This window comes from Ailuropoda melanoleuca, chromosome 10, assembly GCF_002007445.2.
Source record: "Ailuropoda melanoleuca isolate Jingjing chromosome 10, ASM200744v2, whole genome shotgun sequence".
Lineage (NCBI taxonomy): Eukaryota > Metazoa > Chordata > Mammalia > Carnivora > Ursidae > Ailuropoda > Ailuropoda melanoleuca.
The window spans coordinates 62,574,229-62,602,069 of NC_048227.1; the positions used below are offsets into that span (position 1 = coordinate 62,574,229).

General features: G+C 41.2%; 2 long non-coding RNA genes across 2 annotated transcripts in view; both read right to left on the minus strand.

The window, feature by feature from the left end:
• The window catches only part of LOC117803965, a 36,497-nt gene extending 19,849 nt beyond the window's left edge, over positions 1-16,648 (minus strand). The window contains exons 1-2 of the long non-coding RNA XR_004628093.1: positions 14,734-16,648; positions 12,392-12,439 (exon numbers count right to left, since the gene is read on the minus strand). This is a non-coding gene — a long non-coding RNA (uncharacterized LOC117803965). The remainder of the gene's footprint in view (positions 1-12,391; positions 12,440-14,733) is intronic.
• Positions 16,649-20,827: 4,179 nt separating this feature from the next.
• LOC117803964 overlaps positions 20,828-27,841 on the minus strand; it is a 45,227-nt gene continuing 38,213 nt past the window's right edge. The window contains exon 9 of the long non-coding RNA XR_004628092.1: positions 20,828-21,292. This is a non-coding gene — a long non-coding RNA (uncharacterized LOC117803964). The remainder of the gene's footprint in view (positions 21,293-27,841) is intronic.

The window sequence follows — 27,841 nt, forward strand, 5'->3', positions numbered from 1 at the left end:
TAGTCCCCCACTCAAAAACGGCTTACTGATGGTGACCTACTACAGAATACTATTGAGGGCTTCTATAATCTGGACGCAAGTCACCTTCTTAATGTTGTTTTTCTAACCTGCTACATTGAAGACGATAAATATGTGGCACATTTATCATCATGAACCCCCCAGGCACATGTATCCATTCAAAGATTAGTTGTTGAATCCCTACAGTGTGCACGGACTCTGTTCAGCTCCAGGAATCTCATAGGCATATGGTTCCTGACCTCATAGAGCTGATGACTAAGTGGAGAAGACAGGCAATAAACAAGAAACTAAATGAACTGTGACAGCACTCTAAGGAAACAAAATTGCTGCTGAATACAGAAATGGGGATGGGCTTGTGGAAGGCCGGAAGTGATCTAGTTAAATATGATAGCTGGAGAAGACATAGCTGAAGATGCAACATTCGAATAAGAGGTGGTCATCCCTGGAAAAGAGCATTCCAGATTGAGGGACAAGCAAGTGTGAAGAGCCTGAGGTGGGAAAGAGCTTGCGGAACTTTAAAGAGGCCTGCTTGAATGGAGACCAATGGACCAGGACTGTAGGCCTCCAATGAGGTGAAGTCTACATCGTGGAGGTCCTTAGGCCCAAGGACAGAACGAGTTCTTTTACCCAGTGTAATGAGAAACCAACACATTGTTTTAAGCAGAGAAGTGCCACAATCTGATTAATATTTTTTTAAAAATCAAGGAGACATTAATAACCAAGATAAGCCTCTGCCTTCAAAGGGAACTTAAAATAAAATAGTAATAATGCTGAAAAGCAAAAGCACTAAATTATAGAAGGGGAAAAAAAAAGAGTGGCTGTTGTACAAATATGTGTTTACTTCAGATTTTTTACTAACAAAAAATAAGACTAGAAAATTTTAGAAGATCCATTTTAGGGTTGGAACAACTTAAAGTCTATTCAGCATGGAAGTAGGATCTGGCATATTCTGTATGAAAACAAGGTGAAAGTTAGAGCTTTTAGTCACAACTTCAACTCTTTGGGCCTACGGCCATTGCCGAAGTCTGGGGGTAGGGGCAGAAATAGAGCGTAAATACATTATACAGAATACATAACACACTAAGCTTAGCCTGAATTTCAGAGCATGAAAACACATGGCATTCCTAAGTATACTCCATATCTAAAATTAGCTGACATCTAAGGAAATCTAACATCTAAGAAAAGTCAGCAGAACCCCTGAAATACCAAAAAGAGCAAGCCCATAGCATTCCCACCAATTCTGAGTAAGATCTGCCAGAGCTAAGATCAAATCCTTTGTATGTTTACAGCCTGTCTCACATTAGAGATGTTTTTTTTTTCTTTGCCAAATCTGATGTAATATTTCTTTTTTCTCTTTTCTTTTCTTTTCTTTTCTTTCTTTCTTTTTCTTTTCTTTTCTTTTTTTTTTTTTTTTACAAAAATGTGCAGTCAACCCTAGGCAAAAAAGTGTGGAAATAGATTTCAAACGAATACGTTACATAAGCAGACTAAACCCTAGGCGGGAGGGAGCACAGCTGCCTGGAGAGTCGGGCCCTGTGATCAGACCACAGGGACCCTTTGGGGTTGCAGTCGACTTGCTTCCAGTTGAGCCTGAATTGTCCTCACTGAAGACCCAGCACGAGGTGCCTAACCCATCTGCGAGACCGCTGTGTAGGCCGATGTCAGCCTCACTGGCCTTGCTGCCTGGATTCGACACACTCAGTACTGTGTACCCTCTAGTTCCTGCGGCTCTAAATCAATAACTTCTTTTTTGTGACTGCAGCTTCCCTTAAAAACAGAGGAGCCAGGCTAGAAAGAGAAAGTGCTGTTGCTGAATCCCGACATGCTCTCGCTCCGCCTGTAGAACACCCAGCCGGGAGGGGCCGTGAATGAGGGCACGCGTGGAAACTGAAAAAGCACATCTCCTGACGGCACTTACAGGAGTCACAAAACCCAGGGACCCAGAGCCCCCAGCTTGTCGTTTGTGGACTCTCTCCTGTCCCCGCCCCTCCCCTGAGGGAGTCACGGGCCACACAGGGATGCTGCTGTGTTTCTGGGGCTTTCTTCGCCGATGCTAACAGAGGGTGTCACCCCGACTTCACTTCTGTAACCTTTCTTTGTTTTTTTTTTTTTAAAGATTTTATTTATTTATTTGACAGAGATAGAGTCAGCCAGCGAGAGAGGGAACACAAGCAGGGGGAGTGGGAGAGGAAGAAGCAGGCTCATAGCAGAGGAGCCTGATGTGGGGCTCGATCCCATAACGCCGGGATCACGCCCTGAGCTTAAGGCAGACGCCCAACCGCTGTGCCACCCAGGCGCCCCTGTAACCTTTCTTTGACTAAATTCTCAGGTAGCTTTAGCAATTCCAAGCTTCGGCCAATTGGGTTTGAAGACACGACGAACAAGCTTCTACAGCCGCCGCCGTATCGCCGTATTGAAAGAAATGATGTCCTACCAGGTCCGGGGGGCTGCTTGGAGCAGCCTTACAAGGCTTGATTAACCGTCTGGAGTCCGCGTTGGTGCCCACAGCTCTTGGTGTAAAATATCACGCGCCCAGCACAGTTTGCTGGGAATCGTGCTCAGTGACTACTTGAGGCACAGTCATTAAAGTGACGCTCGGAGGAAATCCGTTTAAAATTTGATTCCACATTTTTATGGTAGGGTAAAGAATGTTCTCTAGCTTTTAAATAGCTATATTCCTTTCAATTCTGTCATCTTTGCCTGATACACCCAGTGGCTCAGCGTCGGCCGGGGAGCTCGAGGCGGCAGCGGCTGTACCTGGGGCTTCGGAGCGAGCCATCAGACGGGCGCATCCTTCCCGGAGCAACGATGCTGCTGCTCGTAGGTACGAAACCGCGAAACACCCTCAGAGGCTCAGCTTTCTTAGGAAACCACAGAAAGATGAGCAAAACAGAATCACGGAAATGCAACGTCATCAAGAGCTAATGGGATTAGGAAAACAGATACCTTAGGTAATCAAAATAAATTAATTAATTTAAAAAATGACCTTTGTTGAAAATCGTTCAGCCTGTGTTTTAAGAATATAATCATTTATTTCTTTTGTAATGATAACTTGGCAAAATAGAAGGCTTTATATTTCCAAAATTCTTTATCTGGAGCCAGGCTACTGAGGCTGAATCCTGGCTCTGTCACTTTTTAGTTGTCAAAATTAGGCAATAAAATTCACTATACCTGACTTTCTTCTATAAACCGGAGGGGGAAGGGGGCAATTTTAAGAATCTCATAGAACTGATGGGAGGGTTAAATGAGTAACATACGTAGAAAGCTAGAACACCAAGTGGCCCAACACAGGAAGAGCCGAATAATCTTCAGATGCTATTACCGTTACTCGTGCTGTTATTTGCTGCCGTCATCATCATCTTCATCTTTGTCATCAGCACCTGTGTCTTCTTAGTGAATTCCCACAACAAAACAGTACGGAGCTGTGGGCAACGTGTTCTATTATATAAATAAAAGAAACTAAGTCCCTTAACAGAATGCATGAATGAATGAATGAATGAATATTTAAGTATTTACATATTTTTAAAATATAAGATTTTCCAACTAATTACAGCAGAGTCATGACTGGAATCCTGAGCTCTTTCCACCAACAACATCAGAACTTGCTGCAGAGAGTGGATGCTGACATCACTTCAGTGTTGCGTCACTATACCCTTGTGGCATTTTCTTAAGTCATTGGTTGCAAACTCCACATCCCCTGCTGAGTATCTATTTTCTCCTCACCTTCTCTTGAAGGCATTAGGTGTTACAGGATCAAGTCACAGCCTGTACTTTCTCCTGACCCCTAGATACTACTCCACAGTTCTTTTACTCATACTCACCTCTTCTAAATTACAAAGCAGTTGATACACAAATAAATTTCTCCCCATTTTCTGGGGACAACTTCCTCCTCCTTCTCCTCCTCCTTCTCCCTCCCTCCTCTTCCTCCTCCTTCTTCTTTCTCCTCTTCCTCTTCTTCCTCCTCTTCCTCTGTCTCTCTTTCTCCTTCCCTCCCGCCATCTTTCTCTAGATTTCTGTTCCATCAGTTATTCCCCTTTTCTAAAGTACTTTCAGATTATTTCTTTTTTTAAAATTCTAAACAAGGAAAGATCTTCCCTTTCATGTCAAATCTTTACTTTTCATAGTGACTTTTCATTAATGGTCCACAATCTCTCTCCACTCACTCCCATATCCTATAATCTAGCACATATGTTTGCCCAGCTTATTGGGATTTCTTGCTTCAAAGCCACCAGGAAACCACTTATTATTGTATTTGGTACCCTTTTTTCCGCCCCTAAGTCCCTTCATCTCTCAAGCGGTGACATCAGAGGCCCCATCTCTCACTGCACGCTCTCCCTTGGAGCTCACTACATCTATTCTCCTCACAAGCATTCCACTAATAGTCATCTCTGTTTTCTCACCTGACTTCTTTCCCAATTAAAAAAAAAAAAAACATTTTATTTTTTTATTTTTATTTTTTTTAAAGATTTTATTTATTTATTTGACAGAGAGAGAGACACCAGCTAGAGAGGGAACACAAGCAGGGGGAGTGGGAGAGGAAGAAGCAGGCTCATAGCGGAGGAGCCTGATATGGGGCTCGATTCCATAATGCCGGGATCACGCCCTGAGCCAAAGGCAGACGCTTAACGACTGTGCCACCCAGGCACCTCCCCCCAAAAAACAACATTTTAGAAAGATCTGTCTTCAAGCCCCATTCACTCTCCCTCCTTTATTTACTTATCTGTATTATGGATCTATAGTTTAAACTCTGTCTTCTCACTAAAACTTGTTCACCTCCTAATGATTTTCCTATTTCTTGTCCTGATCCTGGGTAACTCTCAAGAGATTGGAAGTAAAAATGGCCTGGGATTTCATCTGAGCTCTGCCATTTACTATATCATTCAGGAGAAGATCTTAACTTCTCAGAACTTTGGCACACCATCCATAAAATGAAGCTTGGGAAGAGGAAATTAAAATACATATGGTGCTGTCCCCTAAAGGGGATCATGAGAAGCTACTCGCTGCCCACTCCTGACTCCCACCCCACCACACACACATCCCTCCCCCACATGAGGATTCCAGCACTGAAATCAGCACCAGACCGGAGTCCTTCCCCAGCCCCATCTCCCATACATAGCCTATCAAGTCCTCCTGCTTTACTTCCTCCTTCCTGTGGGTTTTCTTTCCACATCCAGAGCACATCCTTCATGGCTCACTGCTGGCTTCTCACCACAGCCTTCTTCTCAGTTTCATCGCCTCCAATTTCTCTCAGCCTTCAATCCACTCTGGACAATGGCACCTGATTAATATTCCAACCCACCGCTCAAAACAATTACTTTCCCAAGGCAACCCAGCTAATAAGTAGGACACAGGTTTGAGCCTGGACAGTCTATTGCTGAGTCTATACTCATAACTACAAGCCTGTACAGTCTCCGTATCAATGTTTGGTCCTAAAATTCAACATCCTTCATGATCTGACCCCCCAAGACCTTCCCACGCTTTCTTTCTGCCACACCTAAACACCGGTGTTTGATTTACCTGCACTTCCTAACATAAGCTTTCTTTATCCTTTAGGGTTCTTTCAGCTCTGAGTCATGAAATACTAACTCAAGGCTTTAAACAGTTAGGGGGTTTACTATCTCATGTAACAAGCCAAAAGGTAGACTATTTCCAGAAGTATTTAATTTTACAGCTCAACAGTAAATCTAAGACTCAGATTCCCTCCATCTTCTTTCCACTTTGCTCTGTTCAACATGATCTCATATGAGCTCCCTTTGTGGTTGCAAGATGGCACCACAGTTCTAGAAAGCACATACAGATACAACAATATCCAATGAAAGAAAGGACAGTAGCTCCACGGGGCACCATATTTTGAGTGAAGAATCTTTTCCCAAACCCTATCTTTCCCACCAGACCTCCCTTGACATCTCATTGGCCAGAGTTTTAACACTATCACCAAACAACTTGTAAACAAAGCACCATGAAGCCAGACAGATTCAGCAGCTTCCAACATCTTTGAGATATGTCCACAGTGAAAATTACATTGTACACCCCAACTCACTACATGCATAAATACATTTCATAATGCATATATAAAATGCAACTGGAAGCTTTATAAAATAAAATTCATCCTTACTGAGCAACACATTCAGATACTTTCTATTCCATTTTATTCTCTATACTACGCCATTCCATTAATAAAAACAAACAAACAAACAAAACACCAAATTGATTTTGTAACTCCCTAATAGACTGCTACTGGCACTTTTAAAAACACTGGCTTGTACTAATGAGAATTTACTCAAGTATTGCTGGAGACAGGTGAACTCAAGAATATTATCAGGTCAGTATGGTGAAAGGGGAAATGACTGTTTTAAAGACGGCTAATACTTTCTCATTTTTGTGTGTCTTAGTTTATGCATTCACCATTCATCCATGTATATGACACCCTTCACTCAACACTCATTTGCTAAAATTGGGATGTTTCAAACTTGGGATATTTCAACTTGCTGCTGGAAAGGCTGGAGTTTTTATTTATAACTTTAAAAAGACTGACATTCCTCAGTACTTTATAAGTCACAGAAAATAAATCAAGTATTTTTTTTTTTAATTTCAAGATCTAGTTTCTTTTGATGATACAAGTAGGGTAAAAGGTCATGGGAGTTCAATTAATTTACTTTAAAATGCTCCTTTTAAATGATGTTCAAAGAATAAATCACCAAAGATTAATCAGGAAAAACTGAGTCTCTCCCTCATGTTTGGAATGTCTCAGGATCTGAGAACAGCTGGCCCCATCTCTGTTCTCTCTTCTCCTGATTCATCTTGTTCATGATCCCAGTGAGAGGTCACCCTGGGGCCCTAAAAAATATGAGCCTACACACAGAGACCGCCACTTTCTTTCTGCAGCTATCCTACCCTTAAGAACTTTGCCAAGCTCAGCAAAGGCTTTCAAGAAACTGGGCTTTGCATCCAGTCCTGCTTTTCACCCACTGAGCCTGGCTCTTCACAGACCTATGATCGTTTATATTTTTACAGTAATGCATTGGTGTATCCAAAGTGCCTGAGCATCTGATAGGAACGAAGCATGGTGTGAGGCTGCAGGGAACCCCACACCAATAAGTCATAGTGCCTGTTCTTAAGTGACTTGGAATCTAATGCAGGATATAATCCTGCAAACATCTATTGAAACAGAAATTTCATAGTGGAGGTTTCCAAGAAGGAATGCTGACTGATATTTGGTGAGTGCCCACTAAGTGCCAGATGCTGAGTGCTAGATATTTATGTGAATGACTCCCATAAAAAAGCCATCATTCTCTCGCAGTATCATCATCTCCCTTTTTGCAGATGAGGAAACTGAGGCCAGAAAGCCCCAGTAACTTTTCCCATGGGATATAGTTCATAAGCAGCAGAGCCCAAGAGCAGAAGGAGATCCTTTGGACTCCAAATTTATTGTTTTCTCTATCATTTTCTCTGAGTCCACAGGCAAAAGAAAATTTTACCCAGATGAAAGGAAGACATATTTGAAATATACCTTTTTTTTAAAAAAAGATTTTATTTATTTATTTGACAGAGAGAGAGACAGCCAGCGAGAGAGGGAACACAAGCAGGGGGAGTGGGAGAGGAAGAAGCAAGCTTCCAGTGGTGGAGCCTGATGTGGGGCTTGATCCCAGAATGCTGGGATCACGCCCTGGGCCAAAGGCAGACGCTTAACAACTGAGCCACCCAGGCGCCCCTGAAATATACCTTTGAAAAAGGAGGATGTGTTTCCCAATGATAAGGGGCAGAGTAGGGTGCTGGGTGTAGATGGCAGTCCTTTGATGAGTTGTGCAGGCTGACAAAGGCAGGCTGGGTTCAGGAGGTGCTAAACAGTACAGTTTGGTTGCCACTTGAGGGTGTTTAGGGGGACAAAAGAAAGCAAATCTAGAAAAGGTGTTAAATTCCAATTCCTCCAGTTTTTATAATTCAGTAGAGATTTCTAAAGGAGAAAGGCCATTCTGCAACTTGTCTATTAGATTGTTAGTCGGGGCGGGGGGCTGGGGGCATGCTGGAATTGCGTGAGCAGAGGCGACCCTCTCAGAGCAGGAGATGTTCTGGTCCTTCATGAGCCTCACAGTGAAACTCAGTGCTTTGCAGCTAGGAGGTCTGCAGTTTACCCCAAATGAATGAATGACAGACAAACAAAGGAGGGTTTCCTGCTCTCTCTTGCCATGTTGCTTAAGAAAGGGGTCAGGGTGAGCTGTTGGACGGTGGGTTGAAGGACGGGAACTGACAGAGCAGAGCTCAGGATTAGCTTGACTTTTCCCTCTGTACCAGCCTCCAGATGAGGGAACTAAACAGCATGGCCGTTCGTTGGTTCAAATATCATCACTTCTCCAGTTATGCAGAATTGATGTGCTGGAGGGCAGAAAGTATTCAAGAGAGAACAGACAAAATGTAGAAGAGATAAATGTCCTAAAGGATTTGCAGCAGGATCTCCATAGCCAATAACGCCATGGTTCATACTACAAGACATCCAAACCACATTTTTTTACACACCAGTCTGGTATTTTACTTTAGCTGAAGGAAGAAAGCAACCTAAAATTCTAACTGCAGGTTACTTACTGCCGTGTGGGTTAGGTGACAGGGAGGTGACGTGGGGTGGCAACTTAGCAGTACATTCTGGGTGCAGCTTTGTGCAAAAGCTCAGCTTCAAAGGCTTTGCAGGTTGTTAATATATAAACTCCAAGCAGGAAGAGGCTAAAACGTGTTGCAGAACTGTTTTGCAAGATTAGTTTGCTTGGCCTTACAGCCAGATAAAAATGGGCCCCCTTGAAGCAACAGTCACAGCCTGAGCGAGTAAAGCCAAAGCTATGGGGGTGGGGAGGCGAGAAGGGACACCAAAGGGGAGCCAAGAGATGGAGAGATAGTCAAACTTAGAGACACACCTGCTTCTGATACAGCGAAGGCTTTGAGTTCTTAATCAATGGTCAGGAGTCACAGTCACACCAAACAGGAAGTTGTTGGTGACAGTTCTTTTTGATGCTTGATGATACCTTCCATTGGCTTTTATATGCCCATCACAGTGCAGTATGAAGGTGGGCTGGCCATATTTAAAGTAGCAGAGGTTAGGTGGAAAATCCCAGAGATTCTCACGAGAGTGTTACCCAATAATGAGTAAACACAGATGTTTGATACGGTGGCTTTGGATGAGGGTCACAAGGTCTGTGACTCTGATATCATGAATAGGACAACTCTTCAGATGCACCACGTTGAGTATTTGGGGTGTAATCCTGCAGCAGTGCCCTTTTAAGGAACAGTTAAATCTGGAAGAGCATCATAAGAGCCAGTAGATGGCCCTTCTGTTGAGTTACCGTGTCACCACAACTATCACATGCTTAGTTGCAGAGAAGTAAAATATCAATTTCAACCCACAGTGAGGAAAAGCATTCATTTTGTAAAAGCCAGTTAGAGTCTTCTGTGGATTTTAAAGTGAATGTGTATTGCTTTGTTTACTAAGATGCAATGTGTGTGAACTGCCATATACATTCATAAAACATAATGAGATATTTTCATTAACATCAAAAAATGAAACAAATATAAAAAAAAATGTTTTCAAAACAAAAAATCCAGTGTCAGAGGCTAAGTGTACCAATGTGATAAATAAATGCTCTTCCCTTTCTTTCTTCTCATTTTCTCATAAAATCTTAAAAATGATTTTGATCTTTAAGCTGCAGACCTACACTAAACTCTGGGGAACACAACATAACAGACAGCCTCTTCCCACCTCTGTTTCTCTCTCTTTCTCTCTCTACTTGACTTCATAACTACATATACAAATGCATTCCCAGGCACAATAAAATTAAACATAACAAAAAAGCCAATTTCTTAAAAAAATCTTAATTCTAAAATTAAGAATTTGATATGCTCCCAAATTATGTCTATACAAAAATGTTTGTTGTTTTTTATTTAATTTGGTTTTGTTTCTAGATAGGAAAAGTTTGGGATATTTATTAAATGTTGGGATGAAACTCATTTTTCTTCATTTGTGAATCCAGGAATGCTAGATTGAGGCATTTGGTGAGACTCTTTCTTTCATCATTAACCTGATTTGTCAAGTCTTCGGTAGTCTGTCCTAGGCTATATTTAAGTGAGGAAATCCTGCAGCTACGATGGGATGATCTTTTGACTTTGGTAAAAATAAAATGAGATGAAAATTTTCCCTTGTAGGCTGAGTTCCCTTGATGCCTAGTTGCAGTGTCTTGCTTCTGGACTGTGGTTTCCAGGTACTGACTCTTAACAGAAGGACGGTAAAGGTCGAAACAGAGGCCACTATGGGAAGGCTCTGTAGTGTCTGAACTTCAAAAAGGACACTATTCTGGATGAATTGGTAGATCTGCCTTACTTCATAGGTGAGGAAACTCCAGCCCCAAACACTTAAGAGATTTTGCCCACAGGCATTATCAGTAGCAAACCCAGCAAATCCAGTTAAGAGGGCACATGTTGGGATGAGCACTGGGTGTTAAACGCAACTAATGAATCGTTGAACACTACATCAAAAACTAATGATGTACTATATGCTGGCTAGTTGAACATAATAATAAAAATAAAATAATTCAGGGGCGCCTGGGTGGCACAGCGGTTAAGCGTCTGCCTTCGGCTCAGGGCGTGATCCCGGCGTTAGGGGATCGAGCCCCACATCAGGCTCTTTCACTATGAGCCTGCTTCTTCCTCTCCCACTCCCCCTGCTTGTGTTCCCTCTCTCGCTGACTGTCTCTATCTCTGTCAAATAAATAAATAATAAAATCTTTAAAAAAAAATAAAAAAATAAAAAAAATAAAAAAAAATAAAATAATTCAGTATCACATGAAAAAAAAAAAAAGAACCTAACTCCTGCTTCACAATTCAAGGTTCTGTCACTTATGTCACTATGACGCAGAAAAACAAAGTAAAATCTGTCATTGTAAAATAATGGAACTCTCATCTGAAAAAGATAGAGAAATTTGCAATAGAGCAGATACACTTCACTGTGTCAGTCATCAGGCACCCTGTTTGTGGGGAGCTTCTCTGATTGTCTGGAAGCCCCTTCCCCACCCATCCCCACCTCTGCCCTCAGGTGCTCCTCTTCCTCCCCTCTGCAGTTGTGTTTCTCAGTTCTTTATATACTTACACAGGGTTTTGCAGTCGTGTGTTTGTAAGCCTATTTTCTCCACTAGATGTTAAATTCATCAAGAACATAATCATTTAAAAAATAAATTTGTTAATAGAATAGTGAATAAAGAATATCTATATGTATATTTCTATTTCAAAACAACAAGGATAATAATGAAGTCTAAGTATTAAGCTATAACATATGTTAAATGCTTCACATAGGGCATTTAACCTTGTCAAGTTGTGTATTAGTAGCTCAATGACATCTATTGAATACCTACTCACTCTTCTCCTGGAGCTGTCAAAAAGTGTTATAATCCTTCCACATGCTAATGGTTTCACTTTTAGCATTCATTGATTAAGAAGAAATAAATGGATGGATGGATTTTCAGATGCCCGATTTCACAACTCTATAATCTCCCTGGGGACTCTAGTGCACACACTGAAAATCTCATGGTTTAGATCGTTCCAATACCTAAATGAGACTTTGATCCATCATGAAAGTCACTACAATGGAGCAAAGAACCACAACATGAACAAAGTGCAGAGGTCTGAGAGCAAGAGAAAATGAGACAAGAAAGGAAAACAAAAAACAAAAAATCATTCCTACTTCCTTTTTTTTTTTTTTAAAAGATTTTATTTATTTATTTGACAGAGATAGAGACAGCTAGCGAGAGAGGGAACACAAGCAGGGGGAGTGGGAGAGGAAGAAGCAGGCTCATAGCAGAAGAGCCTGATGTGGGGCTTGATCCCATAACGCCGGGATCACGCCCTGAGCCAAAGGCAGACGCTTAACCGCTGTGCCACCCAGGCGCCCCATCTACTTCCTACTTTCTACTTTAAAATATCCTTCCTACTTTAAAATATCTCCACCAATTCACAGGTTATTGCCAGCATGGAGTTATTTCACTGCCTTCAACCCCTTTATCACAAAGAGATCCCATGTTGCTAGGCCGCATAAGAGAGAAGACATACACACTCACTCTTGCACACGTACACACACTCATATATATTCATATGCGTGTGCGCGCACCCACCCACCCCAGAGTAGCTCAAGAAGGTTATGTAAAAGAAAAAATAGACAATCTCTGATTATGTTTCTTACGAGCCTGTAGAATTCCAAGTAGATTTCTTGCACTTCTTTATTTTTTTTAGCCTGTTTTATTAGCTAAGACTCTTCCAGTTTCAAGTGATGGAAATCTAACCTGAACGGTTTAAACAAACAAGAAACTAAACAAAGGTAGATGTAAAGAATTTATTGGCTTACTGAAAAGTTCAAGGGCAGAGTAGCTTCATGCAAGACTGGATCCAGAAACTAAAAAAAAAAAAAAAAGAAAGAAAAAGTCACTAAGACTCAATTTTTCCCTATCTCTGGTTTTCTCTGAAGTGGGAATTACCGTCAACGAGGCTCTCTCCTCATGATGTAAAGAAGGTTAGCTAAAGCTCGAGAGAATAACTACAGCAGCAAATGAGTTCTTTTTCCCAGTGGTTCCCACAAAATCCCATGACTGGCAACAGGTTTATGTGCTCTAAGTCTGATCCACTCACTGTGGCCAAGAGGATAAGATGTGTTGATGGGACAGGTATGGTTTACATGTGGGGATGACCAGCCATTCTGTTTTCTTGAGACTAAGTCCCGTGTCCCAGAAAACCCTTGGGTCAATCAGGATGGTTGGTCTTCCAGTTTTCATGAAGTACTGAGGATGGGATTATTTCCGAACTATGGGCATTGAGAGTGTGCATAATAGCAGGGGTTGAGTGTTAGGCGGGGGAAATGTTCCCTATGCCCACATGTGAACTGTAGAGCTGTGCTGAACAATACAGCACCTACACGTACCCATTGATCACTTGCAATGTGGTTGTCTACCTTGTAGTTGAAAGCAGGTCTGAACTGAGAAGCCCATTAAGTGTAAAATGCACACTGGATTTTAAAAACTTAGTATGAGAGAAAGAATGCAAGGTATCTTTTTTTTTTTTTAAGATTTTATTTATTTATTTGACAGAGAGACAGCCAGCGAGAGAGGGAACACAAGCAGGGGGAGTGGGAGAGGAAGAAGCAGGCTTCCAGCAGAGGAGCCCCATGTGGGGCTCGATCTCATAATGCCGGGATCACACCCTGAGCCGAAGGCAGACGCAACGACTGCGCTACCCAGGCGCCCCAAGAATGCAAGGTATCTTATTAGTAATTTTGTTAATTAATAATATTAATTTACTTGTTGAAATGGCAATGCTCTAGGTATGCTGAGTTAAATAAAATATACTATTTTTTTTTTACTTTTTTAATGTGGTTATTAGAAAAATTAAAATTATGCACATGGCTCACATTGTATTTCCGTTGCCTGGCAATGCTATATGTTTTAACAAGGTAATAGTGTATTTATGTCACATGTAAGTGGGGTCATATTTAAAAAGATGCTTTGAATGCATGGCATCTTTTTTTAAGATTGATTCATTTATTTGACAGAGGGAGAGCATAAGCAGCGGGGAGGGGTAGAGGGAGAGGGAGAGAGAGAATCTCAAGCAGACTCCCTGCTGAGCACAGAGCGCAATGGGGCTCGATCTCAGGACCCTGAGATCATGACCTGAAGATGAAATTAAGAGTCAGCGGCCGGGATGCCTGGGTAATTCAGTCGGTTAAGCATCTGCCTTCTCCTCAGGTCATTCTCCCCCCTGCTCCTTGCTCGAGCTCTCTCTCACTATCTCTCTCTCTCTCTCAAATAAATAATATAAAAAAAAAAAAAAAGAGTCAGCAGCCTAACTGACTGAGCCACCCAGGTGCCCCTGAATGTATGGCATCTTAAACAACAAATGATAAATTAGAGAACATCAGGCCCCAAACAAATTCGAGACCAAATGTATTCATTCACTGCTTCCTGTCCTCATCTGTGCCAGGATCAGCCTTAAGTCCAGGGACTTCAGTCCCAAATAACAAGAGAGGTCTGTCCTTCAATAGCCCAGAGACCAGAATGGAAGAGACTGGGGGGCAAAAATGTAATACAAAATAAAATTGTCAGTGATACGATAAACTGTCCATGGTCTGTATTGATTTAATTAATTCTATTATCCAAGTAAGTTTTGTGTATTCAATCTATACTCTACATTTTCTCCTTTTATTGCACTCCCAGTTCCCTGAGACTAGGAAAAGTGCACTAAATTGCATACAACCAATCGCTTTGGTTTCAGGGCTCCCTTTTTACTTGAAGATCAAATGTTTCTTCCTCTCTTAGTTACTCTTACCAGAAGCAGGTTAGCCCCGTGAAAGCTAATGGGCCTAGGTTCCAAATATTGCCAATGTTGCTCACCAACTCCCTTACCACTGAAAGTGGTTAACTACTCTGTGCCTCATTTTCCACCAACAGCATTGAGGAACAGGATCCTAAGTGACTCTCGAACACACACACACACACACACACACACACACACACATCTTTGCTTGCAATTTACCTTATTATTGTTAATCATCTGAAAATACCAAATGCTTACAAACACTCCAACTTACTGTAATTGGACTCCTTCGATATAACTATTTTCAGTCGCAGGGAGGGTTCTGCATACTAGCAATTGGGTTCTCTCTAAACATCCTTGAGAATGTTTATTTGAAAAGATTACCTTGTTTTCCTTCAGGATTAAGTCATGGTCACTGCAAAGAGAGATGATTTGGAAAGATGACAAGCAGTTTTTGATAGTTCCTCAAAGACTGCCCTTGTTCAATGAATATACCCACAGAAAAACAAAATGCATTCTAGCCCACACACGTTAGAGACATTTTTCAAACACCTAGATTAGAGAAGATAGGTATTACAAATAACATATTTGTTGGGGAGAGTGAAGAAATCACAAACTTGCTTGGATAAACACTATTAAATGCATACTTAACCAGTGGATTGCGACAGTTCCCCTCTGGCCCTCACTGACAAGCTTGACTCCAGCTGTAAATTCGATTGCAAAACTTCCTTGTCAGAGAACTCACCCTGTTAGGAGGACTCAACCCTGGCTTTGAATCTGCAAGGACAGAAAAATCAATGTGACAGCAAAGCAGTTGCTTGTGTCAGGCCTAACCAAGGAGAGAAAGAGCTTTAAATTAATCATGATTTAGGGATACTAGAGAGCTGGTGAGCGGGTGCAAAGGCACAGTCCTCTGGAGTCTCTGTGAAAAGAGAAAAAAAGAGCCTGGAGCGCTCTGCTTAGGCTACCCACAGAAACTGCCCTCTGTTATAAACAGAATTCAGTGTTTATGGTGGGAGTCGATCTTGTGTAAACAGATAAAATGCATCAAAATCAAAAAACGAGCGTTTGGTTGAAGCAATTATGCACAGTATCTCTCCATGTGTAGGGTAAAGATAAGTGAGTTTCATCTTCTCTCCTAGAACCTGTGAACTAAGCTCCATAAAGCAGAGAGGATTTTAGATGATATGTTAAATTTTGATTCCCCACGAAAGCAAAAGACTAGTGTGAGCTTCTTATCTCAAGAGAGGTCAAGCATCACCTTCTAGAAGTGCCTTTGTTCATTCCTCACCTACCTTGGACAACCCCGAGCATCGAACTAAGAAAAACTAATTTGTGCGAGGCTTATTTTCAGTGGCGCTCAAAGCTGTCACAAAAGACCTACTAAGGTTCCGTTCAGCTGCTACCATCAGATGGCACCTGTGAGGCAGTAAACTTCCTCCTGGTGGTGGTGAGCTCTGCCTCGGCCGTCAATCTGTCCGCTAAACAAGGCCACTTCAATTAAGAGACGTCCGCCTCCATTTCCAATTTAAGTAGTTGGGTCTGCATTGGAGGGAAAGATATTCTGGTCAGCTGACTTCAGACTGACTTTGTTCCCGTACCAGGAACCACACCTTGTTAGCTCCACAAGTATCAGCCCATCCGGGCTAAAGGAGGAAAAACGCACCCCCTCTAATGAACTGCTGGCCACGGTGGTGGGCAAGCGTGGGATTCGGTGATGGAGATGGACGGCGTCCGGGCTAGAGACATGTTCAGAGATAGAAGGGAACTTGGTCTGTCGCCCTTCGGGTAAACCTCAGTCTGGGATTAGAGGCCAAGTCAGTGAACCAGGTTCATTTGTTTCCACAATCCTCTCTAGCTAACCGGACCAGGATTTTGTAGAGATTTAGAAAATCACTAGTCTTTGCTATCTGGCCACGGCTGTTTGTCATGATGATAGAGTGGTTATTCCTCAGTTCTTTACTCTAGAAATGGAGAGACACCCACGGAAGACCCAACAGCATCAGAGCCTATTTTAAAAATGTTCCCTTGGCTTCATCTTCTAGTGTCATCTCTATCATCATAAAACAATCATGGGGCACAAGAAGTTCCCCCAAGCACCATAGGAGAGAATGGTACAAGAGCCGTTCCTGCCCACGAGGGCTGGTGACAGAAACCACAGGGCACTTCATCTATGCAAATGTAATCAGTACATATAAACAACAAAATACAAATACCAAATCCATAAAAAGGAGAAAATACCAGCATCTACAGAAAATAGAGTTGTACCTAATTAAAATATATGTATTTTTTTAAACAGTGAAATTTTGAAATTGAAAAGAAAAGGTTCGCACGACTGTGCTGCTTCTTACCTTCAGGGGTCCCGAAGCTGAACTAGAGAAGCTAACACGTGGTTGCTTTCAGGATGGACTCTTGCAGGCAGCATTGGGTAACAAGCAGCTTTCAAAAATAAAACCGTTCTATTATTTTTTTTTTTTATACACAGAATAATTACAGCCATCAGTGAAGTCTTCTTGAAAATCAAGGGCAGGACACCTGGGTGTCTCAGTCGGTTAAGCGTCTGCCTTTAGCTCAGGTCATGATCCTGAGATCCTGGGATCGAGTCCCACATCGGGCTCCTTGCTAAGCAGGAAGCCTTCTTCTCCCTCTGCCTGCTTCTCCCCTGCTTGTGCTCTCTCTCTCTCTCTGACAAATAAATAAAGTCTTTTAAAAAAAAAAAAAAGAAAGAAAGAAAATCAAGAGCCGTCTTCATATGTACCAAGGGAAATTACTAGGAAAGTTTGTAGGCGCTCCCTCTCTAGAGATCTTTATGAATAGGATAACTTTTCAACTGTTTTGTGTGGTTTTCCTTAAAAGCAGAAAATAGGTAAAGAAATCCTTTCAAAATCCTCTTTAGTTTTCTCATTCATGGGTTATTTTCTAGTCATCCCATCCATTGGCCTTTTCTGCATCTTGCAGTCGACTCTTGAGAAAGGACAATCAGGGAGGATGAAGCAAATAGGGTAGGGTTGCCTGATAGGATAGTAACAATAGAACAGTTAATAAATATTCAACACTTTACATATTCCAAGAGATACTTAGTACTCCACTTGAGTTTTCAAAAGAAGGCAAAAAAAAATTTTGTAATCTTCCTGTCTAGACCAAATCAGCAGCCAACTTTATAAAGAACTTTCCATGTGCCAAATCCTCTGCAGAGCATTTTGTATGAATGATCCTACTCAACCTAACAGCAGCCCCGTGAAATAGACATTTTATTGTTCCCATTTTACAGAGGACAAAAGAGAGTTTTGGAAAGATTGTCTCACACAAACTAACAGCACTAGAATATATTGGAACCAATATTCTGTGTATCGGTACACAAATTGATTCTTTTACGGTCTGGAGGTCAGAAATCTGAAATCAGTCTCAGTGGGGTAAAATCAAAGGGTAGGCTGGGCTGGCCCCTTCTGGAGGCTCTAGGGGAGAATCTGTTTCTTTGTCTTTTCCAGAATGGGTGCTGCCCTCATTCCTTGGCTCACGGCCCTGCATCACATCATCTTTTCTCTCCTTGCCCTGCATCACGCTGCCTTCTCCTTCTTTATCAAATTGCTTTCTGCTTCCCTCTTATGAGGACATTTGTGATTACATTTAGATTCTATTCTACCCAGATAATCCAGGATAATCTCTCCGCCTCAAGATCCTCAACTTAATTACATCTGCAAAATCACTTTTACCATATAGGGGTGGCATGCCTAGATTCCAGGGATTGGGACCTGGATATCTCTGGAGGGTGCTATCCAACCCACCACAATGAGCATTCGAACTATCTTCCACTCTCTGAAACACTATATAGTATCTTCTTCCCAGATGAGTAATTCTGAACAAACTGAGTGACTGATCTGCAGTAAGTGGGTGGGTATCTCCTATAAACAAAAAAGGTTAAGTAAAGTAATTTTTATGGATCATAGCACAACATAGTGGCAAGAGACCCGGACTTGCAATCAAGAAATGGAGTTCTTAACGCTTAATTAGTCATGCAAGCTCGGACCAAGCCCTACATCTCTTGGAATCGGGGACAAAAAAGGATCTAAACGTGTGCCAACTCTGATCAAATCTCTTCAAGCTTCAGTGGTAAATGTTGAACGCAGTTATCAGTGCCTGCCCTACTCAGTCTCTGGAGTTCCTTTTAACTCTGACTTTATATGATCAATGATGTTTGAATTATCAATCACTGCCTAACAAATTATCCTAAAATGTAGTGGCTTTAAACAACAAACATTTATTATCTAAAAACTTGGATGGGTCTGGTATTTGGGAGGGGCTTAGCTGGTGGCTCAGGAGGCTGGAGTCAGGATTCCTGCTGAGGCTGCTGCCCTCAGAAAGCTTGCCCAGGGCTGGAGGGATTGCCCCCAAGATGGCTTCCTCACATAGCTGTTCCCAGGAGGCTTCAGTTCCTTGCCTGCGTGGGGCAATCCATAGGCTACTTGAGTGTCCTTAAAACACAGTGATTGACTTTCCGCAGAGCAAATAAGCCAAGAGAGAACAAAACAGATGCCCCAATACATTTTCTGATCTCACCTTAGAAGTGGCATACCATCATTCCCTCTGCGTTCTGTTGGTTACACAGACCTACACTCACTCAGCGAAGGTGAGGATTATACCAGGGCAAGGATACCAGGAAGTGGGGCTAAGGCCATGAAAGTTCAACGACCTATGTGGACTCGTGCTTCCACAATGGGACATTCATGTTCATGTCTATCTAGAGGCCTCATCAGCATGTGGAAACCCGTATTACATAATACTTTGTGATGGTTGAGTGGCTTTGTGGCTTTGAGAAGGGTATTAACATCATAAAACATATTTTTAAGAAGATAGCTCTGATGGCAAAGCAGAGGGTGAACTAATGTGTGGCCCTACTGCCTGCCAGTAATGACACTCCAGGCTATAATAAAAATGTTTAGCCTGGCCTTGCAAATTTCTTGTGTCCCCAGCCTCTTCTGTCCGTGTGTTTTGTTTCTAGCCACTGTGACATTCTCATTATATTCTGAACAGGAAAGTTTCTCCAGACCGCCTTAAATAGACTTCCTAGTTCAAATGCCATACTCTCCCTGAAGCCTCCCCTCGTCCTGAGACAAAGCAAGTATCTCTTTTTAGCATTTTCATGGCACTTTATTCACCTCTCTGTTATAGTATGTATTACACTTTCCTTTCAATAATCTGATTATGTTTTTCTCCCCAGATATTGGGTGTATCCCTTGAGGGTAGAGACGGAGACCTCACACTATGGTCAGGATATCAGAGCAATCAACAAATATTTTTTGATTTAATGAATAGACTCATTTCAATAAATCATCTTTCTGATACACTTAGTGAACACCAACTAAGTGATAGGCATTGTGCTAGGTGCTAAGTCATACAATAATGATCAGCATGGGCAAGGCCCTACCCTCAGGATGCAGAGAGAGGATCCACCGGTGGTAGGCTTGCCAGTGATTGTGTCCTTGTTGCTTCTCTTCCCCGCTGCATTTTCAATTTTCCTACCGCATCCTGCCTTTTCCAATTTTCCCTTCCCTTCTGACTCCTTCCTAAGCATGCCACTGCACACAGGGGCACTGCTTGGTCTCTCTAACAAATATCATGGCCAAACAGTTGGCTACTCCAGGGCCCAGGGCCAGGGCAGTTATGATGTCCATATTGCTGGCAAAGCCCTGTGTATATGAAAATCTGTTCCTGTTTCTCAATTAACACTTAGGAAAAAAGAGAGAGAGAAAGAAGAAGGATAAAACAAGCATTCTCATGTCTGATTTTTCTATCTTTTCCTAACTTTACTATCTCAAATGAGTTGAATGCTCAGGCTTGTTCTCTTTTAGAAGGTTGGTTAAGAGTAGCATCCATTGTATCCATGACCACCTAGAATATAAACTCCATGACTGTGGAAACAGCTGTCTCTTCTTTTCCTTCTAAATTCATAGCTCCTTGAATGTTGTTGGGCACATAGTGTGTGTTCACTGAACGTTTGTTAAATGCATTCCTCAAAGCCAGGATTTCTTATCATGCTAAGTTTATAAATGACCTGTATTCTTTCCCATTACAAATGGCTAGGTGGCCTCAGTCAAAGCATTTAGTCTGAGTTTCCTTTCCTATAAAACAGGGACATCAAATTTCCTCTCTTACACGAGGATGTTTTGAATATTAGAGAAAATGCTTATAAAGCACATAGTTCATTGTCTTTCCAGAATAAAAACTGAGTGAATGATTTGATGCTGAATCTGGAATCCTTCTTATTCCTCTGAATATGTAGGTTTGAGAAATGCCTATCTCTAATTATCTGTAATCCACTAAGTAGAATGGCTTTCTTATAAGTCCGGCTCTTGATTACTTTTGAAACATAGCATATATTGAATCAATATTTATTAAGTACTTATAATAAAACAGTAGTTATGCCATAGGCACTAGAAATACAAAGAAAAACTAAAATACAGCCCTTTATCTACTGAACTTTATTCTTGGATAAGGAGAATAGATAATATAATAAAAAATTACAGAATAATATGAGATGTGCTAAGACTGAAATAGGCATATAGGAAGAGCACCTGATTCAGCCTGGGCCAAAGGGAGGGTAGGCAAGGTTTTCCAGAGGATCTTAGTTACAAAGGAGTTAGACAGAGGGAGAAAGAACTTAGCCAGAGAGGGAAAGGAAAGCAGGATGTTGTTCCGAGGGGACGGAGCAAACTGAGCAAAGGCACGGGGAGCAGAAACGTCATGGTCCATTAAGAGAGTACAGGAGAGGGGCGCCTGGGTGGCTTAGTTGGTTAAGCATCCAACTCTTGATTTCTGCTCAGATCATCGTCTCAGGGTCCGGAGACTGAGTCTGCAAAGGGCTTTGCACTCAGTGGGGCGTCTGCTGGAGATTCTCTCTCTCCATCTCCCTCTGCAGCTCCCCTCACTTGTGCTCTCTCTCTCTCTAAAATAAATAAATAAATAAATAAATAAATAAATAAATAAATAAATAAATATTTTTTAATAAAGAGAGCTTAGGAGATAACATTGTGATGAAGACACGGAACGAGAGACAAAATCCGGCCAAGGGCTAAAGCTGTACGGTGATGCACAAAAGTCAGATCTGACTTGGTTTGTCTTTGTCTGACTTTGTCTGTCATACTATGGATTATGGACTATGTTCTTATGGCTTATGGGGAGCCCATGAATAATTTTAAGCTGATAAACTGATAAATTGGACTTCACCAAAATTTGGAATATTTTCACTGCATCAAAAAGTTACAGACATTGCACTTCATTTTTGAAAATAAAAAAAAACAAGCCACAGAACAAAAGAAAATATTTGCAAATTATGTGTTTGATTAAGGACTTGTACCCGGAATATGTAAAGAATGCTTACAAGTCAGTAATAAGAAGACAAACGTCCCAATTAAAAATGGGCAAAAGATTTTGAGTCATGTCACCAAAGAAGAAATGCAAAGAGTTGATTAAGCACATGAAAAGATGTTAAACATCATTCGTCAATATGAAAATGCAAATTAAAACCATAATGACAACCACTTTACATCTACTAGCGTCACTATAATCAAAAAGACAAACAGTACCAAATGCTGGCGATGACGTGGAGGAAGGAGAACCCTCATATATTGTTGGTGGGAATGTAAAATGGCACAGATACTCTGGAAAACATTTGATAGCTTCTTGAAAATTTAAACATAAACTCACTATGTAACAAAGCAATTCAATTCTCAGGAACCTATGCAAGACAAACAAAAGCATATGTCCACACAAAGACATGTAAGTGAATGTTCATAGTGGCCCTATTCATAATGGCCCCAAACTGAAAACAATTTAAATGTCTTGGTCACCTGGGTGGCTCAGTTGGTTAAGCGCCTGCCTTCAGCCCAGGTCATGATCTCTGCATCCTGGAATGGAGCCTTGCCTTGGGCTCCTTGCTCAGAGGAGAGTCCGTTTCTCCCTCTGCCCCTCCCCACGCTCATGCCCCCTCTCTCTCTCAAATAAATAAATAAAATCTTTAAAAAAAATGTTTATCAACTGGTAAGTGGATTTTTTAAATGTGACATACCTATAAAATGGAATATTATTCAGCAATCAAAGGCTGGTACAACTGATACATGCTATAACATAGACGAATCCCAAAAAGAAGGCACAAGAGGCATAATTACTGTACAACTCATTTATATGAAATGTCCAGGAAAAGCAAAATTGTAGAGAGAAAATGCAAATCAATGTTTGCTTGCGGTTAGAGATAGAAGCGGATGACCTATATAAGGGCACAAGGGAAATTTTAAGGGTAATGGAAATGTCTTAAAACTGCAATATAGTAATGCTTGCACTGCTATATAAATTTAGAAATCTTTGGATTCTGTATTTACTATAGGTGAATGTTACAGTATGTAAACTATACTCCCACAACGCTGGTTTTTTTAAACAATTCATTACATTAGAAAGTATATGGTCGTAAACTACTTTGTAAGCAAGACGTCTGATTATTATAAAGATAGCCTCAGCATTTAAAAACTCTGACCTATTTTTTAGTTACTTTTCATCTGGACCCAATCAAAGTAATAGAAAGTTGACTTAGTTAGATTCCCCTAAACATGAACACATCTTAAACGTGGAGGGGAAAAAAAAAAGCGAGTCAGCTCTCACATGACCCGAATTTGTTGGCCCATCTCTAAAAATGAGTCACAAAGGCAGTTTCTTTGTTGCTTATGAAAATGTTTGAGGAAAAACTATGTGCTTGCTGTAGCATAATTGACCACAGTAATTATAGTGCATGCAAATTTATGTTGTATTTATAAGACTGCTGGATTTGGTAGTGGGAGATGGGGGGAGTCAGTGCTTGAAATCTAAGTCTTTAATCCACAAAAAGCCATGCTTTTTTTTTTTTTTTTTGGTTCAAACTGGCAATTATGGGTTGTAGAAGTATTTGTGCTTGTTCAGATGTTCCATAACCAAGAACTTGAAGATGTTCATTTTCTAAGTAAATCCAGTACTGAGGAGGAAAAGTATTAAATTGTCAGATCTAAGAGTTGTATCTATTTTTATAATTCACCACATCACTAGTAATGGGGTGAAGAAAAGCTCATCTTTTAAGAGATACCAATTCTGTCCAGAAGCTATTTAAGAAAAAGGTATGATTTGGATTCTTGGAGGAAACAAAACATTGCATTTATAATTTGGACTCCATCACTAAAACATTCGTGACGGTCTCAGAGCAGCTGTCAGCCTACATATAGGTCATCAATTTCATTTCAAACAATAATAATAGCACAAAGACTGCATGAGTTCCCCCAGAGCAACAGAGTGATCCCATCTCTTAAGCAACTGTTACTTAAACTGATAGTTTTGCCATTTGGTCAAAATCAGTAAGGCACCAAAACCATTATTTCAACCCAGGTTAGGATTACAGGATCATAAGACATTTACTCGGCTGGGCATCGTCTATACATTATAATATCAAGGTTAAAAAGACCAGCTTTCAAGTTTGATATCCTGCAATCGTTTTGAGACAAGATCATTTCAATTAAGCTTATTTAATAGATTATTACAGTGAAAGCAAATAGTCCTTACATATGAGAACTTCCTATATGCCAAACGTTTAATTTTATTTCTGTTCCTCCAACAAGGTGAAGAACATAAAGAAAAAAGAAATATTTAACCATATGTCTAGATCACCTAGTAGCTTGTGCCTAGTGTCTGTGGTAATGTTGGAAGAGGAGAATTTTGTTTTCTTAAACAGTGGTGAAAGGAGCCACGATAGTATCAAAATCCCTCATTTCTGTCTCTTTTCTTCCAACCCAGAACCACACTGAGCAACCAAAGGAGCTTGGTTCACATTTTAAATGGCAAAACTCTGAGCTCAGAAGATTTGTCAGAACCAGAACCTACGTTCAGCTACTATCTTGTCCCATTTGCAACTCAGTGACGGCGCTCCTATTGGCACTGAAACATTCAGACCTACACATGACCTGGAACCAGTCACTGCTCAGGCAGGAAGTACATCAGGGGCACTTGGCTTCACCCACCGCACCACTACGTACTCTCCTGTCAGGTTCAGTACTGTACCTACATGGGCCTCTGGGTGGAGTCCTCTCAGTAATCCAAAGCACGCTGGCTTGAAACACTTTGAATTCTCGTCACAACATGCGTTTTTCAGGCTTTCTAGATATATTTAGACCTCTGACCTCTCACCTTTTCTAGTCCCCTGAACCCTACATCTCTGTACTATTTCTACATGCCTGGCATTTGTCCAGTGACCGCATACTCTCCGGCTGTCGCTAGACCCATCCAGGCCATGCCACTGAGGAACAGGAACCGCTGGCACCGCAACAAGGCATTGAATCGTCGTATGGCACAGTGGCCTTCCGTACAGCCAGTCGTAATTTGGTAACATGAGGCTTTAAATCTAAATTCATAAGTCTCCTTTTCTCAATGTAACAAACATTTCTTAAAAACCTACTCTCTGTGAGGTATTCCGTGAAAATTACTGCCTACCCATAATTCCCCAAATTCATACCACTCCCCACTCGCACCCCAAGATTTTTCTGGTTTCAAACTGGACCTGGGGAAGAGTTAGCAGTGAGGGAAACAGCTGACCCTGAATGCTTTATTCCCTGAAGCGTGAACCCAAAGTTTTTCTTTGACTTATGAATCTAAGTCATGATGACAATATCCTTTGAAGTCATTTTCCTTGAAATGTTAGTAAGAGGCATTTTTCTATCCTCCTCATGGGGGTTTTGTGTAAATTAATGCTGCTCTTGGAGTACTTCAAAGGAAGTACAAATGCACAAAGTATACCAGAGTCTCTCTCCATCATGTTTACTTCCAAGGCACCGAGACAGCACTGTCTAACAGAAATAGAATGTGAGCTGCATGTGCAATTTTTAATCTTCTAGTGGCACCATTTAAGAAAGTAAAAAGAAACACAGGTGAAGTAAATTTTGATAACATGTTTTTATCTAGTCCTTCTTATCCAAAATATTATTTTAACTGTCTTTAAAATCTCACGTGCATTTTACACTTATAGCACATCTCCATTCAGAAGAGCCACATTGCCAGGGCTCAGTAGTCACATGTGGCTAATGGCTGCCACATTAAACAGCACAGGTCCAGATGGTCAGTTAGTGAAAGCCATCCAGAACAGAACTATAGACTTAGAAAAATTCTTTTGAATTGTTCAGCTTTTGTAATGGATTGAAACTTGCCCAATGGCCATGATATTAGATTTTGCTTAAAGGTAAGCTATAAATCAGAAATAATGTTTTTTTAATGATTTGTCAAAGCTTGCAAAGTTACAAAATTGATAAACTTGGTCCAATGACTTGCTTAGGTCTTGTCTAAATGTAAAAGGCTTTCCATTACAGGTCTGGCTGGGAGAATTTAAGGTGTCACAGTTAATTGGGTAAGGTTGTTGATGCTAGACAATTTGACCTTTTGAACTGAGCTCTCTCAAATGCACCAAAATGAGTTATGGTGAGAATCTCGATATCAGCATCAGAAAACAAGTTAACAGGGTTATCCAAGTTCGACTCTGTCCTTTGCCTATCTTGTGGTATGTCTAGTGGCACTGTGCCCTTGGAAGGTCAGAGACACAGACATGGAGCCGGAAGGACTGGTCTACAATCTCGTGATAATTAAATTTGAAGACGTGAAGTTGCTGACCCTGAAAAGAGAAGCCTCCCTCCATTGAGAAAGAGTATCTAGTCTCTTCCTGTGTGAGAATGTTTTGCTTCAATGTAAGCAAACTAAAGAGTTGAAAAATGAGGCACAAAAATATCCTCTTCGGGGTAAACAACAAATCTGTTAGAATATGATTTTCCTGGAATGTGTTGTGAATTCCAAAGGCAGGCTCACACTTGTCAAAGAACAGGTAATTCTGATGGACGTAATAACCTCAAGACTTAGTCGGATACATTCATGCATTAAGCTTCACAAATCAAAATCTGTGCTTACATTTTTCATATTTTTGAATATATCCAGATATTTTCTGGCCTGTAAGTAAGGAAAATACTGAGGCATAGCAAGTATTTTTTGCAAAGAACAGCTCGGATCTGAAGACCATTAGAACCAACCTTCTTTCGTAGCTTCACTGAATATTACAGTCACTTTCTAGGACGGACCCTTGATACCCATTTTGTTTTTCCTTTTGCAACACCAGAAATCCAACACATTGACTAAAGAAATAAATGTTTCCCAGACTAGCAGCACAATTGCAAGAGGGTATGATTGATTAAGCTGCTAAATATCCAGCCAGGTAGAAATATATCCCCTGTTCCTGATATTTCTATCTGGAAAAGACTTCATTCATGTGACCCTTTGAGTTTCTTGCCAGGCTGGGACTAGGGCAAAGCTCGTGAGTCACTCACCTTCGGAGGTGCCAAAAAACTCAATAATCAAAAAACACATTTTAATGCAAAAATTTTTTAAATCAAAATGAATGCAAAAAGAAGGGCACCTGTAATGAACAAAATATCAAAATTTTCCATCAAGACAGAATCTGGCCCTGCCCTTGCTTCACCCCAGTCCCAGCTCTGTTTAGTCCCCTATTTGGGAGGAAGAGTGAGTGCTCTGTCTGTGAGTTTGACAGATGGAACTGAGCAGACTCTTCCTTCAAAATCCACCAGGCTGCCCTGCTTCTCTGTGACATCAGCGTTAACCAGGTGGGCCCCCAGGAGCAAGCGCCTACTGTACCACTGAGGGCCCGGATCCTATACACTGCCCACTGTGCCCAGCCATGTGGTCCTCTCAAAACTGCTCACATGGTTGCAGCAGACTCCTTTGAGTAAGTATTCACCTTGCCACATTCTATTGGTTAGACACTGGTCATGTTCCAGAGGAGGAGATCACACAAGGGCACGGATCACTGAGGGTCACCCTAAGGCATCTTTGCTATAGTAACCAACCATGTTCTAGAGAAACCAAAAAGAGATTCAGTGAAGCTTAAAAGCACACTTAGGTCATACGACAAGTACAGAGGCAGTTCTAGGATTAAGGTCTGTTCTGGCTAAGGTTCCACAGATGTCCCACTACGCCAGCATTTTCTAAAATATCTTCTGTAGAACCCCAATTCTACAAGATGATATTTGAGGTATTTGCAGAACGGGAGTTTGGTATTCAAAGAGGTTTAGAGAATGCTGAAATCACTAAAATTAAACAGGATTCTGAAACAAAGGACTCTAGCACTTTAATTGTAAATCTCAGGGAAGACAGGGAGGCTGCAGCTTTTCCAAATCAGAGCTGGAAGCTTTTTGTGCATAAAACAACAACAATAATAATAGCTAACCACCACTGAGCACGTTCCATGATGCAGGTACTATTCTAAACACAGTTGTAAGAAGGTAATGCTGGAGGGGCTGCCAGAGCTCTCTCTGTGTGTGTATGTGTGCGTGTGTGTGTGTGTGTGTGTGTGTGTGTGTGTCTATGTCTGTCTGTCTGTGTCTGTGTGCACACACACACACACACGCCCAGATGTGTAGTTCAGGGGCAA